Source organism: Leucopleurus acutus (genome assembly GCF_964270905.1).
Source record: "Leucopleurus acutus genome assembly, chromosome: 1".
NCBI lineage: Eukaryota > Metazoa > Chordata > Mammalia > Artiodactyla > Delphinidae > Leucopleurus > Leucopleurus acutus.
The window spans coordinates 143,867,426-143,893,922 of record NC_139142.1 but is presented as its reverse complement, the minus strand read 5'-3'; the positions used below and the strand labels follow the sequence as shown (position 1 = coordinate 143,893,922).

The 26,497-nt window shown below is 37.3% G+C and overlaps 1 protein-coding gene across 2 annotated transcripts in view; it reads right to left on the bottom strand.

Moving 5' to 3' along the window:
* PEAK1 (pseudopodium enriched atypical kinase 1) overlaps nt 1–26,497 on the bottom strand; it is a gene marked incomplete at its 3' end in the record, with an annotated part of 291,481 nt that overhangs the window by 217,659 nt on the left and 47,325 nt on the right. Inside the window, exons 2-4 of one of the 2 annotated variants that reach the window (XM_082835965.1) lie at nt 22,150–22,213; nt 11,449–11,541; nt 7,787–7,907 (exon numbers count right to left, since the gene is read on the bottom strand). The remainder of the gene's footprint in view (nt 1–7,786; nt 7,908–11,448; nt 11,542–22,149; nt 22,214–26,497) is intronic. The other variant, XM_082835966.1, reaches the window with a different exon arrangement.

Below are 26,497 nucleotides of genomic sequence, written 5' to 3'. Positions count from 1 at the left end.
AAAGCACATCTCATTCATCCAAAAACTAAGTTAATACCCTCACTGTGCAAGAATCTTCTCTTAATTTTTTTGACAAAATATTAAAGCACAGTTTAATGACACAAACTCTTTTAGCTTCCTAAGAGGCTAGTGATACAGAAGGGATGAAAGGAAGGGAGTACTGACTAGAAGGCAACTTTCAAGGGGAGCACATTTCACAACTAGCTCAGATTGGAAATCACATCAAATAAAAGTTATCAAAAAGAATCAAAAGAGGGCTTCCCTGGTGGCACAGTGGTTAAGAATCCACCTGCCGGGCTTCCCTGGTGGCGCAGTGGTTGAGAGTCCACCTGCCAATGCAGGGGACGCGGGTTCGTGCCCCGGTCCGGGAGGATCCCGCATGCCGTGGAGCGGCTGGGTCCGTGAGCCAGGGCCGCTGGGCCTGCGCGTCCGGAGCCTGTGCTCTGCAGCGGGAGAGGCCACAGCGGTGAGAGGCCCGCGTACCGCAAAAAAAAAAAGAATCCACCTGCCAATGCAGTGGACATGGGTTCGAGCCCTGGTCCGGGAAGATCCCACATGCCACAGAGCAACTAAGCCCATGCACCACAACTCCTGAGCCTGTGCTCTAGAGCTGGCGTGCCACAACTACTGAGCCTGCGTGCCACAACTAATGAAGCCCACATGCCCAGAGCCCGTGCTCCACAACAACAGAAGCCACCACAATGAGAAGCCCGTACACCGCAATGAAGAGTAGCCCCCGCTCACAGCAACCAGAGAAAGCCCACACATAGCAATGAAGACCCAACACAGCCAAAAATAAATAAATTTATTTATTTTTTTAAAAAAAAAGAATCAAGAGAAACCAATGCCATGTTTGCTAACATTGAGGCATATGTCAATATAAAACCCAGAACTGGCATACTGTTAATATAAAACCCATTTAAATCCATTTTTAAATGCATACATTGGTTATAGCACATAACAATGGTTATGATCTATCATGATCAAATGGAATCCATACTGAATGAATTAACAGTAGGGGAATAAAATGGAATGTAAATCAAGTTGCATTCTTTCCAAAACCTGCCCCTTTCCATAGAGTTAAGTGAAGGAGCAAGGACTCAAAAACTATGTCACAAACCAAAGCGTTGAGGGTCAAAAATTATATTTTATAGAACTGTCATTTTCCTCACCAACACCAATAAATAAGTTATTAAATCTACCCTTTTGGCAAAATAAAGTCATTTCAATAGAACTAAAAGTTCTACAGTTTCAATGTCAACTCTTCTAAAAATAAACGTTGCTGCCGTGCCTCATAATTCAAATTGCAGCAGCAGATCATTATTCTGTTTTATTCTTTTGACACATTTTAACTCATTTTATAAACCAAGAATTTGTTTCTGTTCTATAATCCTCGAAAAAAATGTTTATGGGAAGGCAATTTCATTTTGCTAGGTTGACAGTGACAGTCCCTTGGGGGAGAGACCAACTCAAGCAGGACTGAAGCAGCTGTTAGGAGCCAATTTTCCTACCTGTTAATTGCTTTTGTGACTAGGCTGCACCAGCTCAGACATCCACCTGGCAAGCAGTAGATAAATCGAAATAGTCATATCTCAGGAGTTTGAAAATTAGAAGGCTTTCCCCTTTCCTCTGAAAGAATTTAACTAGGGAACAGAACAGCAAAGGAAGAGAAAAACGTCAAAAGTACATAAACATTTATTGCAAAAACACTCATTGTACCTTCCTGATTACCAGAAAATAAAGAAATAAAGAAAAGAAAAAGCTTTAAAAAAAAGAATTTTATAAGTAGCCAATAGAAAAAGCATTCTTTTCGTCATTCAACAAATATTAACTGGAATGCCTACTATGGCAGACATTGTTCTAAGTGCTGGGGATACAGCATTAAACAAAACAGAATGTCTATGTCCCCAGCAGAGGAGATAAACAAGAAATAAATAACTATCAGTTAGTCATTAGGTGCTAAGAAGAAAATAAAATATGGCCATTTGATAGTGTTGGAGAAGCACTAATTTATAGTGAGTTGTCAAGGAAAACCTCTTTGAAGAAGGAACATTTAAAGCTGAGACTTAAAAATGACAAGAAGGATACAGCCAAGCAACAGTCTGGGGGAAAACGATTCCCACAGAGCTACAAGTAGTAGAAGTCCCTGAAGCTAGAATGACTTTACAGAACAGAAAAGAAGGTCTATGTGGCTGGAGTTTCATGAATAGGGTTAAGAATGACAGCAGATAAGGTCTCCTTCAAAATGCCACAGCCATTTCGAAGTCATCAGTTGGGAAGATAAAAATAAAACTGTGACCAATGAGCTATTCATGGGAACTCGCTTTTGGACTAGTAATGACCACCAGGAAACTGTCAATAGAAACAAAGAGAAACATGAGTTAAGGAATGTCCCAAGGGCAGAGGTTTCTGAATCAGAAAGGATCAGCATCACAGTCTTAGCAGAACCAGTGTTTCAGTCACTCTAAGAGCAATAATGTTCTAAGTAAGATCAATATCTAAGGCTGGCATGTTAAAACACAGAAATCATAAATGAACTCTAGACGGAAATGAATGTTTCTGGACATGCTTGTCCTAATCCCTGCCAGATCTACTTATTCCAGTTAGTCCAGAGATAGATCTCTTTTTAAAATTTAAATATAAACAATGGATACCATAAAATAATACCTGCCTAGAACAGAAATTTTTGAAAAGTTTGCCATGGGTAATGCTTTTCCTAGAATCACAAATTAGGATTTAAAAAAAAAAAAATTTAGTAAGTACTGGTAAGCACAAAATAAGTCTTTGAGTTTAAAAGCATCTATAACATTAAACGATGCTATATTTTAAAAATAAAACACATCTATTAAAATAGAACTCATCTTATTTGAAGGACAAACTATATTTTCCAGCACTGAAAGATTCACGGATATACAGCACTGCTGCATAATGCCAACAAGATTTTTTGTAATGGTCTATAATGTAAAAATTCCCGAACCATGCTTACTGTTATTGAATAGACACATTTCTCTACAAAAGCATTTTGGTAAGGCTCTATTCATTTTGGGACAAAAGAATAGAAAAATAATGGAGATCAAAAGCTTGCTTTAGATGAGGTATGTGGCAATGTGTCTTCAAGCCACATGCTATTTTAAAAAAAAGAACACTGGCATCTAGCACTAAATTGAACCTCAGTTTTCCTCATCAGTAAAATGAGGATAATACCAACTCCTTTCACAAGATTGAGAGGAAGATTAAATGAAACATAATAGGTGAAGATTAATGGAATCCAGTCTTACACGGTAATCACAATATCCATTAAAGGAATAGGGGCAAACACATGTTAAAAAAAGAGAGAGAAAAAATAATAAATTATAGGTTATAAGCAATAAACACAATGTAAATAGTACTCCTCCCGTTGAATATACTACAGGCCAAACTCCTCTGTTTTACCTATGAAGAAATAAAAGCTCAGAGAGGTTAAGTGACCAGCCCAAAGTTAAAAAGCAGGCAGAAAAGGGGCTAAAATCTTGCTTAACTACTAAATGTGGCATACATTTTATAGAGGACTTTCACATACAAGATCCAGTTGATCTCCACTATGAGGTAGTTAATTTGACTCATGAGAAAACCCAAGGCACCAAAGTTAGCTAGCCAGTTAGTGATGGGACCATGAGTAAAACCTGGGACACTGAATACTGCTTCTCTTAAGACAGAGACTGAAAGCCTTTCTTACTCATAACTTGACTAATACAAAAAACTATGCCTTAGCAAGCAATCACATTCTTGTACTCAATTAATAATTATGTTAAAGTCATACTACAAAGACATAAATGTTTCCATTCTGTATTTAATAGAATCAATCAGCTTCTTAACATAAAAATGCTCAAATCAAAGACAAGTTTTTTGACATATTTCCCAAACTAAAACCTCAGTAGATACTGGTTTAGTGCACGGCAGCAAGAATTATTTTTATTCTGTTTGTTCATAGATTATTTAAACAGGACAGCTGGGTTAGTGAGTTGCTGAATATTTTATCATATCAAGCAGTACGTTGTTTCTATCACTGATGACCCCAATATTCACATTCTTAAAAATTACTTAATCCTTTAAATTGCCCTTTCTTTCATGTAAGATTCTGTAGTTAACCCGTAGGTCAATCAGTTCTTGTACTTAAGATGATTCACTTTCATAAAATAATTATGCTACAAATACTGCATTATTATGCAGCTGAAGGGACAGGCTGGGAAACTGATTAAAAGGACTCAAGTAGGGCTTCCCTGGTGGCGCAGTGGTTGAGAGTCCGCCTGCCGATGCAGGGAACATGGGTTCGTGCCCTGGTCCGGGAAGATCCCACATGCCGCAGAGAGGCTAGGCCCGTGAACCATGGCCGCTGAGCCTGTGCGTCCAGAGCCTGTGCTCCGCAACGGGAGAGGCCACAACAGTGAGAGGCCCGCGTACGGCAAAAAAAAAAAAAAAAAAAAGGACTCAAGTAGAGATGAGCCAATTGAAAAATACAGCATCTAAATAATAGTTACATTTACAGTACATTTTTCTGAATGTCATTAAAAATATATATACATCTGCTTGATATTCCAAATTCTTGCTTTAAAAGGGATCAAGCTTTGAAGGAAGATTTCTAGGTTTAACAAGAGAACACGGCACAGCAATGTAGGAGGTCAGAGCTCAGCTACCATGAAGGTTTTCAGACCGTTTGTGCAAATAAGAGTGTGTTCCCTGAGTTCCAAAAAGGTCTCTGCTCAAAACCACATTCAAAGATGTGAAAATGGAGGGCCAAATGCATAAAAGTAATTTCTAAGTTTTGCAACTAATAACTGGCAACATTATTTTTGGGTGAGTGAGAGAAAAGAACCATTACATTAACACACAAATGAGCAGCAATCACTCACACTACCTTCCTATGTAAGAGAAGAATAAATATATAACTGGGGTGGGGATCAAGCACTTGAAATAGTTATGGCCAGAGATTACCATCAAAGTAACTGCTTAGCTCAGTTCATAAGACTTCACTTGGACTCATCAAGGATTGTCATCCAAAAGGCACAGCCTGAATGTACTAAGCTTTCTGGTGAATTGAGATTGTGCATACACCTTAAGGTACGTTGCTTGCCTGTCTTCTGAGCATTTTTAAAACTATATTTGATAATAATGCAATTTTGAATCCCTTTTACCTAGTGTTAATTTTATAGTATACTTTTTAGGTAGACAAAACACTCAGTAAATGTGTTAGAGATTCAATTGATAAAACAAGGCCCAGCTTGTGAAAAAGCAACACTACAGGTAACACTTGATCCTCACAGCTTCCTCAGCCATAGCTCTAAAAAAGCCACACAATTCAGAATGATCATGCTGAAGCATCTTATGAATTAATACAGATAAATTCTGTATTAATCCATTTTGTTCTGTATTAAAATTATCTAAAATTGATCATTTGAAATTCACTGTTATGTAGCATAATCAATAATTGAAATACTCCATTCCTCAATCACCTTGGTTATGCAGGAGTTTTCTGCAAACATAGTTCTCTAGAGAAATTCACATTTAAAGTGTTCTACTAATTACAGTCTTCATTCAACACACATTTATTAAGCACTTATTGTGTACCACGCACTATCAGTACAAGAAACAGCATGCTGAATCAAATTAGCCCTCGCCTTTGGAGGCAGAGGGCATGGCTTACAGAAAGGCAAATATTACATAATGCAACAAGTGCTATAAAAAATGTGCACTAATCACTGAGCATTAAACGATTAGTAGGAGTTTGGTAAATATACTAGAGATTGCTCATGAGGAGAGGGGAGTAGGACAGATCTACAGCCTGTGCAAAGTTGTATAGGTAGAAAAGAGTACTTATTTGGCAGGGCAACAACAGAGCTCAATAATAGCAAAAGTAAGCAATGACCAGAACAGGGCACAAAGGATCTTCAAAAAGCCACGTCAGGAGTTTAGCCTTTATCTCAACGAGAATGTGAAGCACTAAAAAGTTTCAAGCAGGGATGTGATAATGATTTTGGTTTAGAGAAATCCTTCTGGCTATACAACAGAAGGAAGGAATAAACTTGGAGGCAACTAAATCTAGTAGATTTATTAAAAGACTATTAAAATCACTACTACCCTTAGATCAAGGCAACAGGATCTGGCCTTCCTGTGGCCACACCTCTCTCCATGTAATAAGCAGAGAAAAGGGCCAAGAGGAAGTGTCACTTTACTTGGTCTCACCCCAAGAGACCACTTTCCACCGACCTGGAATCCCAGAACTCCTAGCCTAAATGGCAGAGCCCATTTCCAGGAAAGGTCCTCATGCAGGTATGTGCAACCCTAGGCCTGAAAGGTAGCCAAAGGGCAGTTGCTGAGGGAAGATAGGGGCTGTGGAGAAAGCTTAGACATTTTATCACAATTTTAAATATATATATGTATGTATATATATAATATTTGTAATATTGTATATATTATAAATAAACATTTAAGAAATATTTTATTGCGGTAAAATATATTTTATAATATTTAAGTTTATATATACATAAGTATATATAATATATACAATATTACAATATTGCATATATTATATGCAATATTGAAAATTAGCAATTTCATACCATACTCATGTATAAATGAATATTTGTGCCTAGAAACCTAACTTTTTTAATGATATATAGTCCTGATCTGAAATTTTTAATTTTTTAACTTTTTGAGAATTTCTGAAGAATTCTCTGACAGAAAATATTTCCCCTATAAACAGACATACTAAAGTCAGGATCAACATACTAGAAAGTCAAAGCAATTTGAAGACAGATAAGCCAACCAGGTGTTGATAACAGGCTGGTGAAACAAAAAAGAAAAATCATTTAGTGAAGGATCAATGTGTGGCTAAAGGCAGATATTTGTTATACACAAATGAGCTACTGTATTGCACAGCTCTTCTCATGAGTGTACAGAGATGCATTACCCTCACATTAAATAAAGACTCAGTGAGCAAAACACTGTGGCAAGCATCTGTTGGCTAATGACAAAGAAAACCATAGACCCTTTGAAGCCAATTTCCATCCAGCTGTAAACATGGAAGCAGCAAACACACATACTGCTTTTCAATATCAATCCCAAATAACCATGAAAAAGAAGCTCCTCGGCTTTCAAAGGCATTACAAGTATTAATTACATATGCTAAACAATACACTTAGAAAAAGTTAACTCTAAATAAGCAGATATCTAAATATATAACTGCATTTTATTCTCATTCCACCTTTCTTTGTCTCCATATCCATAGTAAGGAGAACTGGCCTACAGAAGGCACTAAACAAAACTGTAAACTAGGCAAAGTTTGTCTTCTGCATCCAATCACTTACATTATCAGTTACTTTTTTCTGTCTTTATTTCACTACCTTTTCCTGCCTACCCTAACCCCAAAATTCTTTTATTTTCCAGGACCTCTGCTGTAACGTTCTCTGAGGCCCGCCTTGGCCTCCCTTGCTCCTGTGTTGAATTTATTTATCTATATTTTTCTCAATGCATGTGACCTGATAAAAGAACAGCACCTGCAAACATCCATAACTCCCTTCCTTTTGCCTCTCCTTCCATCCAGGACTAATGCTTTCACCTAAGCTCAAGACCACACTCTCTCTTGCCTTCTCAGAAACCTTTGAAATACCCTCTATCTTACCAATGTATTCAACTTTCTCTCTTCAATAGTATCTTTCCTTCATTACATAAACACATTTAAGTCTCTACCTAAAAAAACAACAAAACCTTTAGCTTAAAAGGCAAATAAATCCTACTATATAGAACTTACCCTATGGTGTCCTCCCTTTCGTCTCTGCCCTCATGCAAATTCCCTCTCCAGTCCACAGCAATACGACTTCTGCTAACACCATTATATTAATCCAAGAGTTCTTAACCTAGGGCAGTAGGGTCTGTGGATAGAATTCAGAAGATCCATGAACTTAGATGGTAAAATAGATTATTTCTTTATTTTCTCCAAACCTCTAAAATTACTAATATATACACTGTACTTACAAATTTACTAAATTACTATTGGCCTGCCACTATATCTTGTTGTGTAGTATGTTAATTAAGCACATATTACTTTATCACAATTTGTTTGGTAATGATATTTTAGTATAATTGCTTTCCTTTGTAATCCTATGTATTTTATTTCATCCATCTGGGGCAAACTGTATTTTCCAAATATGCTGCAAAAATATCTCCCATTCCACATGCTCTTCTATGATGTAAATTTGCCACTTCCCCATAAAGAGGTAGAGCCTAATTCCCTTCTCCTTAAATCCAGAGTGGCACTTAACTTGCTAGTAACCAAGAGAGTGTGGTGGAAGTGACACTGAGTGACTTCTAATGCTGGTTAAGGAAAAGTCATGCAGGTTCTGGGACTAGGTTTGGGGTGATTTGTTAAACAGTGATTAACCAGCGATTACCAGAACAAAATTCAGTACCTGGAACTAGAGTACTAACATAACAAAAACATGTGATACTGGCTTTGGGATTGGGTGGTAGAGACAAGGTGGAAGGGCCCTAAGAATCTCATTAGCAAAAGCTTGATGAGCCTTGGGAAGGTTACTGGAGAAGCCTTAAAGGAGTGAGTAAAATGCTCTCAGAAGCTGGAGGAAAGAAGACCCTTGTTAAAAAGCAGCAGAAAATTTAGTAAAACTGTTGCCTGTGCCAAGTTAAAAAGCAGAAAATGTTGATAATGAACTGTTACTTCTAGCTAAGGTAATTCCCAAGCAGAAGGTCCAAAGTGTCAACTGATTTCTTTTATATGTATAGTATTGTAGAAGGTACAGATAGAGAGATGAGTTAAAGAAAGTATTCTGTTTTCAAGCAAAATTTAAGGAAATATAAAGGAACCAGCAATTGCTGGGTTCAAAAGTAAAACTATTTTCATCTACAATCTCTCGCAGCAGAGAATGCTCAAAGTAAGAAAAGGTCTGAAGACAAAGATCAAATAGAGGGTGCTGAAAGGAAAATCTGGTCTCCAGGAAGAGAGGAAGCCAACGGTGTTACTGAAAAATCCTTTATTAACACCCGGTTTCTCCTTGATCTCCTTCCCAGTGCCTTTTTCTGTACTTGTCCACTAAAACTAGATGTGCTCAAGGCTTTTGTACTCAAATCCTGAGCAATTTCTTCTTCAACCACTCCTGAAAATCTATTAACCCAAAAATCTCTCCCTCAAGCCCCCACCTCTCTCCAAGAATTATACACAGATCTGCACATCTCCACTTGAATATCTCAGAGAAATCTCAAACTAAATTATTTCAAAACCCTATCCATCCCTACTCCACAAGTTATTTCTACACATGAACATGCATTGGGAATAAATAGCACTACCATCCATTTAATTGCACAATGTAGGAGTCATCCCTGATTTCTTCCTCTCCTTCTCCCTGCCCCCATCCTCCCCCAACCAACAGTTAATAATATCAGTCATCAAGTTCTATAGATTCTACCTGCTAAACCTCTCTGGAGTCTACCCCCTCTTCAGTTACATCCTGTCTGGACTACCTTCCAAGCAGTCTCTCTGTTCCAATATATATTTCATACTATCCTCAAAATCACCTTCTTAAAACAAAATATTAAACATGTTAACCTCCTGCTTAAGACCCTTCAGAGATCCCTATCAAACCCTTTTGACAGGGCTTCCCTGGTGGCGCAGTGGTGGAGAGTCCGCCTGCCGATGCAGGCCACACGGGTTCATGCCCCAGTCCGGGAAGATCCCACATGCCGCGGAGCAGCTAGGCACGTGAGCCATGGCCGCTGAGCCTGCACGTCCGGAGTCTGTGCTCCGCAACGGGAGAGGCCACAATAGTGAGAGGCCCGCGTACCGCCAAAAAAAAATAACCTTTTGACATAGCTTACAAGTAAGTACTTTTCAATCCAGCCCTCCCCTACAAACTACCCCACATACCATTTATTCTAACTACGCCAAAATAAGGACCCAACATGATTATGAGTACATACTTTTCCCCCTAGGAAGCAACTCCTGTTATGAATCCTAAGTACTTTGCTATGTATTTACTGCTTCAACAATTATAGAGCACCTACTCTGTGGCAAATCTGGCAGGACCTATGCCAGAGCTAGGAATACAAAAATAAATGAGAAACAGGTCCTGGCCTCTCCCCTGGAAGCGCACAGAAAGAAGGAAAATAAGTACAACACATGGATTTATAATGGAAGATAGCATGATGTGGTGGATTGACTATTTGAGGGGGGCAGAGAGGTAGAGCAGAGAGTAAGAAAAACAACAGGATAAATATAGTACTTTCTCCTGGAGCACCAAGTCTCTTTGATGTAGAAACTTAAAACATTTTAATATTAATATACTCATTATAAGCAGAATACAAATTACATGAAAGATGCAATAAAATACTTTAAAATTCATGGGCCATTTTAGGTAAGAATGACTATCCAGAGTTAGAATTTAAAGTAATATGACTAAGCAGAAAGACAGCCACGTTAAGTCAGAGACCCTCTTAGAATTGAGCAACTCACACCACCTAAAGGCTGGCTTTTTGGCTCCAAAAAGCCAACACTGGCTGGGTGAAAATTCAGTGAAATACCACTGGATGGTCAAAAAGATTCTGTAGGACTCTTTGTTACAGCCAGCCTACACCTCTACACAGCCTCTATGGAGGGCTTCAGACATGGCAAGAAGGCTTACAGGTGACTGAGGAATCTTCAACTTACTCACTTGGCTCGGTCAGATTAAAGTTACCTGTAATTATACAAAGGAAGTCTAAGAAGACCAGGAAAAATTATACACTGGCTCCAACTCCTACAGAGATGATGAGTTAGCAAAACTGCTGATGCCCTTTCAGAAGATCAGCCCTTGGGGAAGTTACACAGGAAAAATGGAGAGACCTATGAGAAACACCTGCGGTGACAAGGACCCATTTTGAACTGGTATGTGTGGAATGGTGGCTTTGGCCTGAGGCAAGAGGCAGCCCACCAAAGCCATGGGATAACAAAACAGAAAAAGAACTACTGAAGTTCTGTTTTTGCTTTTCTTGTGTCCCAGCAACTATGTGCACACGACGTGGTCCCATATATGGGACAACCTCTGGTCTCTGGTCCTCAGGAAAATAGGAGCTGAGAAAAACAGCTGGATACACACTAACCTCCCTTGGCTGCTTCTTCACATCACCCTCTGCTCATACACAAACCTCTTCCTCAAGAGAAACAGTAAAGAAGTGACCTGAGATTATATTGTATGGGGTTAGGAGTGACTGACTGACTCAAGCTCTCTGAGGCCTGGGGCTCTCTAACTCCTACCCTGATATCACTGAGACATAAACCTGATCCTCCCCACAGAAGCACTGTCTGACAGAGTAAAATATCAAGTACCAAAGAGTAAGTGTAAAACAAGATGTTTTAGTCTTTTCGAGCTACCATTACAAAATACCATAGACAAGATAGCTTAAACAACAGAAATACTTCCTCACAGTTCTGGAGGCTGGAGGTCTGCAATTAGGGTGCCAGCACGGTCAGGTTCTGGTGAGAGCTCCCTTTCTGGCTTGCAGATGGCCACCTTCTGGCTGTGTCCACATAGAAGACAGAAAGGAACAGCAAGCTCTCTGGTTATCTATTCTTATAAAAGCACTAACCTCACTGAACCAGGGCCCCACCTTCATGACCTCATCTAACCCTAATTATCTCCCAAAGGCCCCACCTCCAAATACCACACATTGGACGTTAGAGCTTCAACATAAAAATTTGGGGTAGGGGGAATGATATACAGTCAGTCCATAACATCTATTTATTTTTAAAAAGGTGAAATTTGATCCTAACATTGTACCATACGAAAAATCAACACCAGATGGATCAAAGACTTAAACATGGAAAACAACTTTAAAAAACTTAGTGGAAAAGATGACTATCTTTTGACCACAGGGTAAGGAAAATTTTCTTAAATAAGAAAAATTTGACCATACTAAGAACCACTGTTCATCAAAAAATACCTTCAAGAAAGTAAAAATACAAGTTATAAACTACCAAAAGGGTTCACAATACACACAACTTGTAATGCACTATTATCAATAACATATAAAGGAGTAACACACACATACACACACAATCAGAACATGGCCAGAAAAATGGGCAAGAGACAATGAAGAGGCATTTCACAGCAGAATGCAACATATAACCAACACATGTATGAAAAACTGTTCATCACTGGGGATCACAGATTTTCAAAGCAAGACCCTGTGTCACGAAAAACCATGGAAAGCTTTGTAATGGACCAAAAAACAAAGAAACAAACAAATAAAAATCAGTCAATCTTCTCTCAAGTTCACACATACATCACCTCCATCTTTCATTGCCTTTGAGCAATTTTTCAATTTGATGAAATGTAGAAAATTGATGATAATGTGAATTATTCTTGTGTACAACAGAGCAAATTACTTGTGTCCAGTGGATTACAATTGGTAATTGCACAGGAGATATACGAATTTTTGCATTTATTTGAAAATTTTATTTCAGCATCCCTTTACTACACATAAATGAGTAGCTCTTCAAATTTCCCTTTGAACTGATTTTAACATCTTACCAGTTTCCTCAATAGTGAGTTAAATAAAATACTTGACAAGTGAAAATTTTATATCTGTATGAGAGTCACAATTATATCTCCTTTTAAAAATCCTTTATGACCACAATTAAAATTCAACATCATCCACTATGATTTAAAAAAACACAAAAAACAAAATCCTTACAGCAAACGAGGAATAGAAAGGGTTACTCAACCCAAGGATAACATCTTCATGGTGAAAGACTGAAAACTTTCTCCCCCAAATCAGGAACAATCCAAGGATGTGTGCTCTCACCACTTGCATTCAAAATTGTACTAGAGGTTCTAGTTAGTAAATAAGGCAAGGGAAAAATGATAGGATGATAGAAAGAATTTAAAAAATAAATGATAGGAAGAAGTAAAACTGTCTTTACTTACAAACATATCAGTTACATAGTAAAGCCTAGAAAATCTTAAGGAAAAAAAGGCTACTAAAACTTACAAAGGCCAACATACAAAATTAAATGATATACTAGTAATGAACAACTGGAAATGAAACACTTAAAATGCCATTACAATAGCATTAAAAAATCAAAGTAGAAGACTTGTACACTGAAAACTAAAAAAAATACATAGCTCTCGAGAAATTAAAGATGATCTAAATAAGTGGAGTGAGATATCATGTTTATAAAGTGTTAAGATGCCTACTCACTCCAAATTGACCTGTGGAGTAAGTACAGTGTGAAGCAAAATCTACAAACGTTTTTTCAGAAAATGAAAAGTTAATCCTAAAACCTAAGTGGTAAAGTGGATTTTAATATTTAAATGAAAATACAAGGAGCCTAGAAGAGCCAAAACAAATCTTTAAGAAAAACAAAATTAGAGAACTTACACTATCTGACTTCCAAACTTATAAAGCTACTGTAATCAAGATAGTATGGTATCAGCAAAAAGAAGAAAAATACATCAATGGAACAGAAGACAGAACCCAGACACACACATACACAGTCAACTGACTTTTTTTTTTTTTTTTTTGGCTGCATTGGATCTTTGTTGCTGCATGCAGGCTTTCTCTGATTGCGGTGAGCAGGAGTCACTCTTTGTTGAGGTGTGCGGGCTTCTCACTGTGGTGGCTTATCTTGCTACGGAGCATGGGCTCTAGGCACACGGGCTTCAGTAGTTGTGGCACACTGGCTCAGTAGTTGTGGCTCGTGGGCTCTAGAGCGCAGGCTCAGTAGTTGTGGCGCACAGGCTTAGTTGCTCTGCGGCATGTGGGATCTTCCTGGACCAGGGCTCGAATCCACGTCCCCTGCATTGGCAGGCGGATTCTTAACCACTGTGCCACCAGGGAAGTCCCTGTCAACTGATTTTTGACAAAGTCATCAAAGCAATTCAATGAGGAAAAGAAAGTCTTTTCAACAAATGGTACTGGGAAAACTGGTTATCCACATGCAAAAGAGTGAAGTTGAACCCTCACCAGCACCATATACAAAAGTTAACTCAAAATGGATCAAATACTTAAATGTAAGACCTAAAACAAATACCTAAATGTAAGACCTTTCTCTTAGAAGAAAACATATGGCAAAAGTTTCAGAGCATTGGATTTGGCAATGATTTCTTGGATTTAACACCAAAGGCATAGATAACAAAAGACAAAACAGACAAATTGGACTTCGTGAAAATTTTTGTTTTGTGCATCCAAAGACACTATTCATGGAGTAAAAAGGCAAGCCACAGAATGGGAGAAAATATTTGCAAGTCATATATATGATAAGGGATTAATATCAAAAATATATAGAGAACTCCTAAAACTCAACAACAACAACAAAAATAACCCTATTCAAAAATGGGCAAAGGATTTGAATAGACATTTCCCCAAGAAGATATATGAATGGCCAATAAGCACAGGAAAAGATGCTCAACATCACTAATCATTAGGGAAATGCAAATCAAAACTACATCTCACACCCACTAGTATGGCTACTATGAAAAAAATAGTAAACAAGTTTTGGCAAAATGTGGAGAAACTGGAATTCTTGTGCACTGTTCAGGGGAATTTTAAATGGTACTTCTGCTGTGGAAAGCAATATGGTGATTCCTCAAAAATGAAAATAGAATTACCAAATGATCCAGCAAATCCACTTCTGGGTATAAACCCAAAAGAACTGAAAGCAGGATCATGAAGAGATATTGGTAAACCCAAGTTCACAGGAGCATTTTTCATAATAGCTAAAACATAGAAGCAACCCAAGTATCCATCAACAGATGAATAGATAAGCAAAATATGGTATATACATATAATGGAATATTATTCAGCTTTACAAAGAAAGGGAAAATATACTACAACACAGATGAACCTTGAGGACATTATGCTAAGTGAAATAAGCCAGTCACTAAAAGACAAATACTGTATGATTCCACTTACATGAGGTACTTAGAGTAGTCAAAGTTATAAAGACAGAAAGCATTATTGTGGTTGCCTGGGACTGGGGGGAGGGGAAATGGGGGTTTGTTTCACAAGATGAAAGGAGTTATGGGGATAGATGGTGGTGATCGCTGCACAACGTGAAAGCATTTAATACCACTGAACTGTACACTTAAATATGGTTAAATATGGTTAAATATGGTTAAAATGATAAATTTTTTGTTACGTATATTTGACCACAAATTTTTTAAAAGACATATTAAGAAAGAGAGCGAGAATGGGAGAAAAGAAGTTTGTGATGGTGAGAAAAGATGATTTTTTTAAAAAAAAATTGATAGAAATCAGAATAGTGGTTCACTCTGGTGAGGGAAAAGAATGTCAAGGAAGAAGCCTGAGGAAACTGAAGGGGTAATAAAAATGTTCTAAATTTTTATAGGAGATTGGATTATACAGGTATATGCACATGTCAAAATTCACTGAACTGTATATTTAAGATCTGTGCATTTTATTGTAAAGTTGAAAATTATATCTCGCTTTTAAAGTTTTTTTAAAGATCACAACTAGATACTATTTTAGATCATTCAACTAGCAAATTTTTAAAGTCTGAAAACACCAAGTACTGGAAAGACTGTAAAACAACAGGATCTCTTATACACTAATGGTATGGTAGAAGGATAAAATGGGGCAATCACTCTAGAAATAAACTTTGGATTATCTTTTTAAGTTTAATATTTACTACTGATACTGTATGACCCAGCAATTCCATTCATAGTTCCATACCCAGGAGAATCTCTTGCACATGAACTATAAGAGTCATGTATAGGAATGTTTCTTGGATCAGTGTTAAAAATAGCAAACACCTGAAGACAGAATTTTTTATCACTCAAACCCAGAAATAAATTGAGCGTGATAACTAAGGGTATCAGTTTCAAATATTGAAGATGTCTTTATGTTTTAAAGACAACTCAGTTTTAGTATGTATATATTATCAGTTTGTTCAAGGTGTGTGTGTACAGAACAAATCCAAAATTAAGGCACAGAATTAAGGTACTATAATGAATTTTTATTTTTAAAGGTAGAATTTATTCATTCAACATGGCTTTTATGAGAGTAAAGATTGGAACTTATCTAAATGCTGGTTACATCATCTATACTATATTCATACACAAAATATCCTGCAGCTGTAAACATGAATGAAGTAGATCTAAATATACAGAAAGCTCTCCAAGTTATGAAAGGAAGTTGAAAAAGGAAGAAGTAGAACAGTACATTCTCATGGATTAAAATAAATTCCAATATAGATATTTTAAAATTTATATTTATATTTGCAAAAATAATATGAAAGCTAATAAACTGGTAATGGAACTTTCTTCTGAAAATAAGGACAGGGGATCTAAGGTGAAAGGAAGATTTACTTTTCACTGTAAATCCTTTGGTACCATCTGTATTTCTGACCACATACCTGCTTTTTCAATTTACATGGAGGGAAGGGAGAAAGAGGCTCTCAGACTTCGATGTTTCTGGCAAGCAACCTCTCCCATGCCTCACAGCAGATATGCCAAACCTTCACCACTCCCTTCAAACTCTATATCTCACCCCTGTTGCCTCCCTCCAGAACATCGCCAACCACAACATCACCAAGCCAAGGACCTTGTTTTCCACTTCAGAGAAAAGGGGAACTGCCTATATTTCCTAATTCATTCCCATAAATTTATCTCTGGCTACATCCATGGACATATCCTTCCCTCAGAAGAAACAGGCCACTTCAGGCAAATATGTATTCCAGATGCAATCTTTCACCTCTGCAGGGGAGCCTATTCTCTGTGTCATTCCTCTCTCCACTTCCACAAGCTTGCTCGTAACTGGTCCCTTCTCCCACCAGCTCTGTACATACACATGCTCAAAAGTCTCTCCTATATTAAAAAATATTTTATGTTCTCCTCTATGTAGCACCCTAAACTCATTCTTCCCCTTCACAGTTAAACCTCTCACAACAGTAGTCCTTAATCCCTGACAGTCTCTTCTTCATTTCCCATTCACTGCTTAACCTACCAGAATCTTGTTTCCGTCCCCACCACTAAAAAAACAAAAACAAAAACAAAAACCACTCTTGTTACTCTTGCTAAAACCACTAAAAGACTAAACCAATAGTCATTTTGTGAACCTTACTTTACTTGATCTCTCTGCAGTATCTGACAGTGCTGACTTCTGCCATTTTTTTTTTAAATAAATTTTTATTTATTTATTTTTGGCTGTGTTGCTGCACGCGGGCTTTCTCTAGTTGCGGCAAGTGGGAGCTACTCTTCGTTGTGGTGCGTGGCCTTCTCATTGTGGTGGCTTCTCTTGTTGCAGAGCATGGGCTCTAGGTGCACGGTCTTCAGTAGCTGTGGCTCGCAGGCTCTAGAACGCAGGCTCAGTAGTTGTGGCGCACAGGCTTAGTTGCTCTGCGGCATGTGGGATCCTCCCGGAGGGCTCAAGCCTGTGTCCCCTGCATTGGCAGGCAGATTCTTAACCACTGAGCCACCAGGGAAGTTCCTGACACTCTTCTTGAAACCCTCTAATCCCCTGGCTTCTGTGACACAGCTCTCTTCTATCTCTACGATATGCATTGGAGATTCAAAGATGTATACGACAAAGTCCCTGACTTCAAGGAGCACAGATTCTAAAATGAGAGAAATATATGCAAACGATCACAACACAGTGAAACAGTACTATGACAGTTATAGGTACAAAGTGCTGCAGTAGCTGCATGATGCAGAAAGAGAGGGAGCATGCATTCTAAGAGGCAGCAACTAGAATGTATAAAGTCACACATATAAATCAGCATGGTATGTACAGGGAATTTAATTGATAATCGTTCAGCATACAAGTTCTGAAATCTGATTCTACTATTTACCAGCTCAATGACATAAAATAACAATCTCTATTTCAAAGGACTACGATGAAAATTAAATTAAATAGGGTCTTAGCATAGGGTCTGGCATATATTGAAAGGTCTCAATAAATGTTAACTTTTTCATGACAAAAACACTGAACAAACTAGGAATAAAAGGGAACTTCCTCAACCTGATAAAGGGCAGTTAGGAAAAACCCACAGGTAACATCATACTTAATGCTAAAAGACTGAATTCTTTCCCCCTAAGATCAGGAACAAGATGAGGATGACTGCTCTCACCACTTCTATTTAACACTGTGCTGAAGGTTTTAGTCAGGGCAATTAGGTAATAAAAAGACATAAAAGGCATCCAGATTGGAAAGGAAGAAATAAAACTATCACTATTTGCAGATGACAAGATACTAAATATAAAAAAATTCTAAGTAATAACTACTAGAACTAATAGTTGAACTAAGAGTTCAGCAAGGGTGCACAATTTAAAAATCAATTACATTTCTATACTCCAGCAATGAACAATCCAAAAACAAAAGTAAAGAAACTATGCCATTCACAATACTATGAAAAAGAGTAAAGGACTTAAGAATAAATTTGACAAAAAAAGCACAACACATACATTGAAAATTATAAAACATCATTGAAAGAAATTAAAGAACACCTAAATAAATGAAGAGACCTCCAATGTTCATGGATTGGAAGGCTTACTATTGTAAAGTTTCCAAACTGATTTACAGATTCATAATACAGATCAACACAGTCTCTATCAAAATCCCAGACGGATCTTTTTATGTAGAACTTGACAAGCTGATCCTAAAATTCATATGAAAATGCAAGGGGGGACTTCCCTGGTGGTCCAGTGGTTAAGAATCCATCTTGCAATGCACGGACTCCCATTCAATCCCTGGTCCGGGAACTAAGATCCCCCATGCCGTGGGGCAACTAAGCCTGCACGCCACAACTACAGAGCCCACGCGCTCTGGAGACTGTGCACCACAACTAGAGAGAAGCCCACATGTGCACTGCAATGAAGAGCCCGCGTGCCACACCTAAGACCTGACACAGCCATAAAATAAATAAATAAATAGTTTAAAAAAGAAAAGAAAGAAAGAAAATGCAAGCACCAGAAGAGTCAAAACAACCTTGAATAAGAACAAACTTGGAGAATTCACACTTCGTGATTTCAAAACTTCCTACAAAACTACAGTAATCAGACAATGTGATACTAGCACAAGGAAAGATGTATAAATCAATGGAATCGAATTAAAAGTCCAGAAATAAATCCTTACATTTATGGTCAACTGATATTCTTTAAGGGTGCCAAGATAATCCAATGGCCTAGGACAACTAGATATCTGAATGCAAAAGAATGAAGCTGAGCCTCTACTTCACTCCATACATAAAAATTAACTCAAAATGAATCACAGACCTAAATTTGAGAGCTAAAACAATAAAACTTACATTTAGAAGAAAATATGAATAAATCTCCATCACGTTGGATTAGGCAATGGTTTCTTAGATAAAACACCAAAATCATAAGCAACAAAAGAAACATAGATAAAATTAAAAACTTTTGTGCTTTAAAGAACAATATTGAGAAAGTGAAAAGACAACTCACAGAATGGGAGAAAATATTTGCAAATCATATAGTTCGTAAGTGACTTGTATCCAGAATATATAAAGAACTCTTACAATAAAAGGATAACCTAATTTTTAAATGGGCAAAGGATTTGAATAGACATTTCTCAAAGTAAGATATACAAATGGCCATTAAGCGCATGAAAAGGTATTCAACATCATTAGCCACTAGGGAAATACAAATCAAAAGCACAATGAGGGCTTCCCTGGTGGCGCAGTGGTTGAGAGTCCACCTGCCGATGCAGGGGACACGGGTTCGTGCCCCAGTCCGGGAAGATCCCACATGCGGCGGAGCGGCTGGGCCCATGAGCCATGGCCGCTGAGCCTGCGCATCCGGAGCCTGTGCTCCGCAACGGGAGAGGCCACAACAGTGAGAGGCCCGCGTACGGCAAAAAAAAAAAGCACAATGAGACCACTTTACATCCATTAGAATGGCTGTAATTTAAAAAAAGAAAAAAAGGCAGAGGATAATAACAAATGTTGGTGATGATATGGAGAAACAAATCCTCATACATCACTGGTGGGAATGAAAAATGATAGATAGTCTCTTTGGAAAACTGTTTGGCAGCTCCTCAAAATGTTAAACATGGATTTACCAAATGACCCAGCAATTCCACTCTTAGGTATGTACCCAAGAGAAATGAAAACATGTACACACAAAAACTTATACACAAATGTTCATAGCAAAATATTCATAATAACCCAAATGTAGAAACAACCTAAATGTCTACCAACTGATGAACAGATAAGCAAAATATGGTACATGCATATTGCAGAGTCCAGCTCCTGACCAAGAAATCGACGTGTGACTTTTCCAACCTGACCATAAATGACTACAAAGGCCCTGGCAGGCCTCACATAGGAAATCTGCCCTCCCCTGACCAGACTTGGCGCACAGTCAGTGCACTGCAGTCTCTGAAGAGAGTTGCAGTCAAGGACCCAGGCACCCCTGACTGACCATGCTCTTTAGCACAGCTGTATCCCTAGCCCAGGTACCTTCTTCCAGAAGTTTCTTTATATGTGGCCTGCAGCTGAGGCCTTTCTTCAGGTGCCTCTTCTGAGATCTTCTCATTAGGAAGGAAACATTAAAGACACTTTTTCTCTACTCTGACTCAGTACTTTTCCACTCCAAGTCCTTCCATCTCACCCTCCAACCAGCCCTGGGTCCATAAAACTGCAGGAACCTTTTGTTTGGGGCTCCCTCAGCAGTGAGACAACCCCCCCACCCCCGTACTGATTCACCTGAGTGAGAGGGCCTGCACTTTCTCAGGTTTAGCCTCTTGCTTATACTATCTCAGTAAGTGAATAAAGACTAGAATGTTACTTTCATTTTGGAATGTTGTTTTTAATCAGCTACCTTGATACCTGGAAGCTCAGCGCTTACCCCTGCCCCCCAACCCACTTCTCTCTCACAAGCTCAGCTAAACTCCTGACACATAAAATACAATATTATTTAGCCATAAAAAGGAATGAAATACTGGTTCATGATGAACCATGGATGAACCTTGAAAACTTTATGCTAAATGGAAGAAATAAGTCACAAAAGACCACATACTGTACAATTCCATTTATATGAAATGTCCAGAATAGGCAGCTCTATAGAGAGAAAGTAGATTAGTAGCTGCCAGGGACTGAGTAGAGAGAGGAATGGATAGTGACTGCTAATGAGTTCTGATGTCTCTTTGAAGTGATGAAAATATTCTAGAATTAGACTGTGGTGATAGTTGCATAATGCTGTAAATACAATAAATTACATCAAATTTAAATAAATGGATGAATTTCATGGTATGTAAATTATTTCTCAGTAAAGCTGTTTTCTTAAAATGTTAGTTCCTAACATTCCTAGAGCACTAGTGAGATGGAAAAATGGATATAAAGCAGATTATAACTGCTCTGCAGGAGTCTAAAATATCGTTTGAACACTGTAAAGGTACTGAAGGATTCTGAGTCATGGACTAACATGATGACATTTATCTTTTAGAAAAAGCACCCTCGTAAGTGTGACAAGAATGGCTTAGAGAGCAGCTGGACTCAAGGTGGAAAGACCAGATGATGGACTTATAATGTTACATTTAAAAAATTAAAAGATGAAGAAGATTTGAGCCAAGACATGTAAGAAAAGGGAAAGAGCTATGATACGATCTTTAGAGTGGAATGCTATCTATAGAAACCAAACACTAACATACTAAAGGATATATCCTTATTTTATAAGCACCCCCCCAAACAGAGGGAGCTAGAGAAAATAATCAACTCCAAGAGAACAGAGTGGTAGAAAACTCTTAATAACTGAACTATTAAAATAGTTACCAGTTGTTGTAATCTATGACTTAACTAATTTGAAGGTTTGCCTTCAAGAATATCAGATTATAATGCCAATATCTTTCTCAAGTGCGTGTCAGGGAACAGCAGTGTGAACTTCAAACTTTAAGTATAAAAAACAAAGGAAAAATTCACTCAAAACTATTTTAATTGCTAGAACCAGCTTCATTTGTTTCAATCAAATGTCCTACAAAGTAAAAGTAAGCATGCTATATATGTAGCTTTATAATAAATAGTATTTGCCTCCTATTAAAACTCTCAGAGGAAAAGACATTAAATTTTTAATGCCTTAAATTTTTCAGAAACAATTATTTCTCATTATAAAATATATCTTAAAAGGCAAATGCATTTATAAAATATCTCACCTTAGGTTTTCAGACAAATCCACAAAGAAATCTCTATAGCATAACTTCCAGTTTAGGCAGATACCTGAATTGAAAAAAAGGAAAAAGACATGGTCAATATGACTAAATCTGAGTAGGGAACTTCATTTTTTCAAGAGAAGAACCCTAACTTGATCGTTTACCCCCTAAAATTTTGTGCTCAAGTTGTTCTTTAGAAGCTTGTAAAATGTCAATGTAATGTCAAATGTAAAATGTAAAATGTCAAATGTAAAATTCTGCTAGACTTTCTATTGTCTATAATTATTTAAACATTTTGACAAATCTTGAAATATAAAACTTATCAAAACATATATTAACAAGGGTGAGGGGGATCAATTCAAGGAAAATAATTTTTGTTCACCTGCTCAAGTTTTCAAAACAGAAGGCATTTTCTAAAAGTCTGCACTCCCCATAATACCACCACCATGACCGCCTATCCTCACAAAAACGACAGAATTCAAAAATATGGAAATATAAAAGTAAACCAACAGCATGTGTTTATAAAACAAGAAAAGGGAAGATTAAATAAAACAAATGGCTAATAAGTTATGAAAATTTCACCTACATTGGCAAAGGAAATCAAATTGAGATATCATCTTTCATCCATAAAATTTGAGTTGTTTTTTAAATAAGATGTTAGTTATTAGTGCTGTTCCAGTCCTCCTCCTTCCTAGACTCACAGTAGAACTGCACTTCACTGCCCTGTTTCAACTTAGTTCTGGCTACATGACTTGCTTTAGCCACTAAAATGTACATAGACATGATATATTATTAGGCATAAGCTTTAGGAACCTGTACACAACTGGAAGACCTACCCACTGCTGCAGTGATTATGGAAAGAAGTAACCAGATGGAGCTCTGATCAGGATGGTTCACTAAATGACTCCAAAGAGAGAGAGAAGACCCCCTGCTGATATGTGTTAGACATGTAGCACGAGCAAAAAGTAAACATTGTTGTATTAAACCACTGAGATTTTGGGGATTGTTACTATACCATAATCTACAGCTATACTGACAGCTACAAATTATAATGTAATATAATAACATAATTATAGTAATATAATGATACAATATAATGGGCATCTTTGCACATACCCCTATTGTGGTAGTGTAAATAGGTAAAGTCTTTCTGGAAAGCAATTTTGCAATACACAAGAGCTTTAAAAAGTTCAAACCCTTTGACCTAGTAACTTCTCTCTCAGAACTCTGTTCTAAATAATAAAAAATCCAAAGATTTATATCATAGCACATTTATGACTGTAAAGAACTGGAAATAAACTAAAAGTTCATGGCCCAATTCAACATTCATGACACCATCAAGAAGCTTATAATTCAAAAGAAAACATAGTTCAGGTACATACAAAAAAAGTAAAAAATAAATATCCCAAAAGGTACAACAAACAAAATGTTATTGAAATTCCAAAGAGTAAAATGTCAAGGGAAATGTTTAGGTAAGGTTTTGGGAAAGACTTTGATAAGAAAAGGGGGCATTCCAGGAAGTAGAAATGGAATGAACAAAGGTACAAAAGGGCAATTTGTTACAGCAAGGATTCTCACCATCTTTTTGTTTCCCTAGATCTGGCTCTAGCCAAGTGATAGCACACAGAATGTCCTTAATTTCTAAAGTAACTGAGCTACTCACAATATGAAAAAAGTAAAAAGAAAAACACAGATGTAATATGCTGGTTAAGGTAACCAGTATTCAAAAAGTAGACAGTCTACACCTTCTTAAGTTTTCCGATAGCCTCTGTGAACAACAACAAAAATACAACATACCTGCAAAACCAAATGTAAATTCTGTGCATTTAAGACTGACTCTGTTATTTTCATAACATTAAGCATACCAAAAGAGCTGAAAGTTTTCACGTTTTTATTATTTTAGCTTCCTTTCTACTGAGTAATTTTATTCTATGGATAGCAAACTTTGCTATTCAGCTCACTCCATACCTAGGGCCTAGTAGATGCTATCTAAACACTTGTTGAATTAATATTGGGATTTAATATATATTTCACAGAAAATACTCCTCATTTCTAATTATTCAGAGTAATGGGAAGTAGAAAGAAAATAAGTAACATTAATTGAAAATCTTGTAAAAAATGAAGCCATAAAAGAACTTAAACCATTATTTTCAAAACGCTCCTTGAAGCAAATAATCTGTTTACCAGTAACTCAAGCCTTTATTGTAGCCTTTGTTGTTATGCTACACACATACACCATCAAGACAGTCATTTTTACTAAATATAGCTTGAGAGAAAAAAATCACATAATTTGATACCCAGAAAAATGCCAGTAGTTCACCTTTGTATTCCACACAATTCCTAGCACATAGTGGGTGCTTTCAAATCATTCATTGAGTTGAACAGTCACAGAGAAAATGTTTATTCTGCTGTCCATATGAGTTCATTATATTTCAAAGGTATGAGTCATCAACTCTGACAATAAAAGCAAAACTTACACCCCTACAAATCCTTGACATATCTCAAGAGCTCTCAGAAATGAGAAGAGATATCCATAGACATGTTCCCTAAGTTACACAAATGTAAGAAGATAAAGCGTTTTCACTGTTGCAGATTTGCTATATTTAGATGGCTCTGAATTAAATTATTCAAGCATATACAAATACAACATTGAAGGGGTCCACATACTTGCTCCTGACAGTCTGGAAACAAAAGCTGCTATTCAGATAAAAGATGATAGGCAACAGGAATCTGACAGGCCAGTAATTTACTTCCTTTTCCACACGTTTGAATTTGTAGGCCTCCATAGTTATTAAGCAAAATTAGTTTCATGATGTCAGCCAAAAAGCCTCATGGGCAACAGTTTTATGTCATTAAAAAAAAAAACTACCATCCTCAATCTGTTTGAATTTGTGTTTGCTCATTAGAAGCCTCTCAGTGAATCAGCAGAGAAGTTTTCTCATTGCCCTCTTGCTCTATCAATCTTTAGTACAGCCCTGAACTGTAACAAATTCCTATTCTCCCTTCTTTCCCTACACCTAAAATAATTAGATACAGTTAAAGAAACTGAATATCAAACAGTCTTGCAGTTCTTTACCAAAAATGGAGCAATTTCAAAGATACAAATGTGGTCTTAATATATATTTATTCAGCTTAAAAGATCAAAGGTCAGAGAAAGGCATCTTCATCTTCCATCTCTCCTATTTGTTCATGTCTGAATCCACCATGCTCTTTCACACTCCTTTGCCTTTGCAAATGCTATTTTCCCCTCAGCTTGGTTAGAACCTCCTCCTCAAATCTGACTATGGCAAATTTCTAGTCACCATAGAAGTCTTTACTAGTTTTCCCCCAAAAGGCTCATGCAAACCTTCCCCTATGTACTGTCTTATACACTTTCATTAAGTACTTCTCAAACTGGGTAGTAACTCTGACTCTACAGTCAGAGAACTGAACACCTCTTGGCAGAGCTAATATTCAGCTGGTACATACCAGTACAGCATTAAGGGTTGTGCTGAAATACTTCCGTAATATGGTCTGGCAAACAGTCACTGCCCCAAACTTCACCAGCTCTAAGGCACCTGCTGCTGATGGCCCAGTCTTCCCACCCCACCATCACCACCACCACCACGCCAACTCAACAACAAAAGCAGCAAAGCCTGATGCAGTATAAAAGAATACAGGGGTCCTTCAAGACCCTGAATCCAGTGCTATGGCCATCTTGACTGGCTGGTGTCTGTGTTGTAGTGACTGACAAATACTCTGAAAATCATTCCTGCCTCTTTGTACCCAAAGCCTAGCATATGGTAGACCTTTAATGAACTGTTTTTTAATCAAAATAATGAATGAATTAATACCAGCTCTACTCAATGACCCAAGGCCAATGGATATGCTGTCAAAATTATGCAGACAGTGATCAGACTGGCAAGAAAAATCCAGGTCCTTAAGTACAACACAGGAAAAGTGGTCAAGTCTGCCTATTTTCTATGTTTGTCTTCAGCCTCTGATAAAATAAATGCTTAATTTGACAATGTGGGCAAAAATCTTCAGTGTGATACTTTATAGAGCATATGATTCAAGGTTTGTTTTTTTTTTACACTATTAAGCAAAGTTTAAAAACAAAGTTCTTATAAAAACCATACTCTCTATAAAAATACCACAGTGATCACTGAACTCTAATCAGTGTCTTGAACATGAAGACAGGTATCACTAAGGAAGAACACAAGTAATTAATTCAAATGGAGAGGAAAAGGCAAGAATAAGAAGAGTCAGTTAATTATGAATCACATGTCTAATTACAGATTCTGCCAGGGGTTTCAGATACTTCTAATTAGTTTTACTTGGTATATTAATTATAAATAGAACACCATGAGAG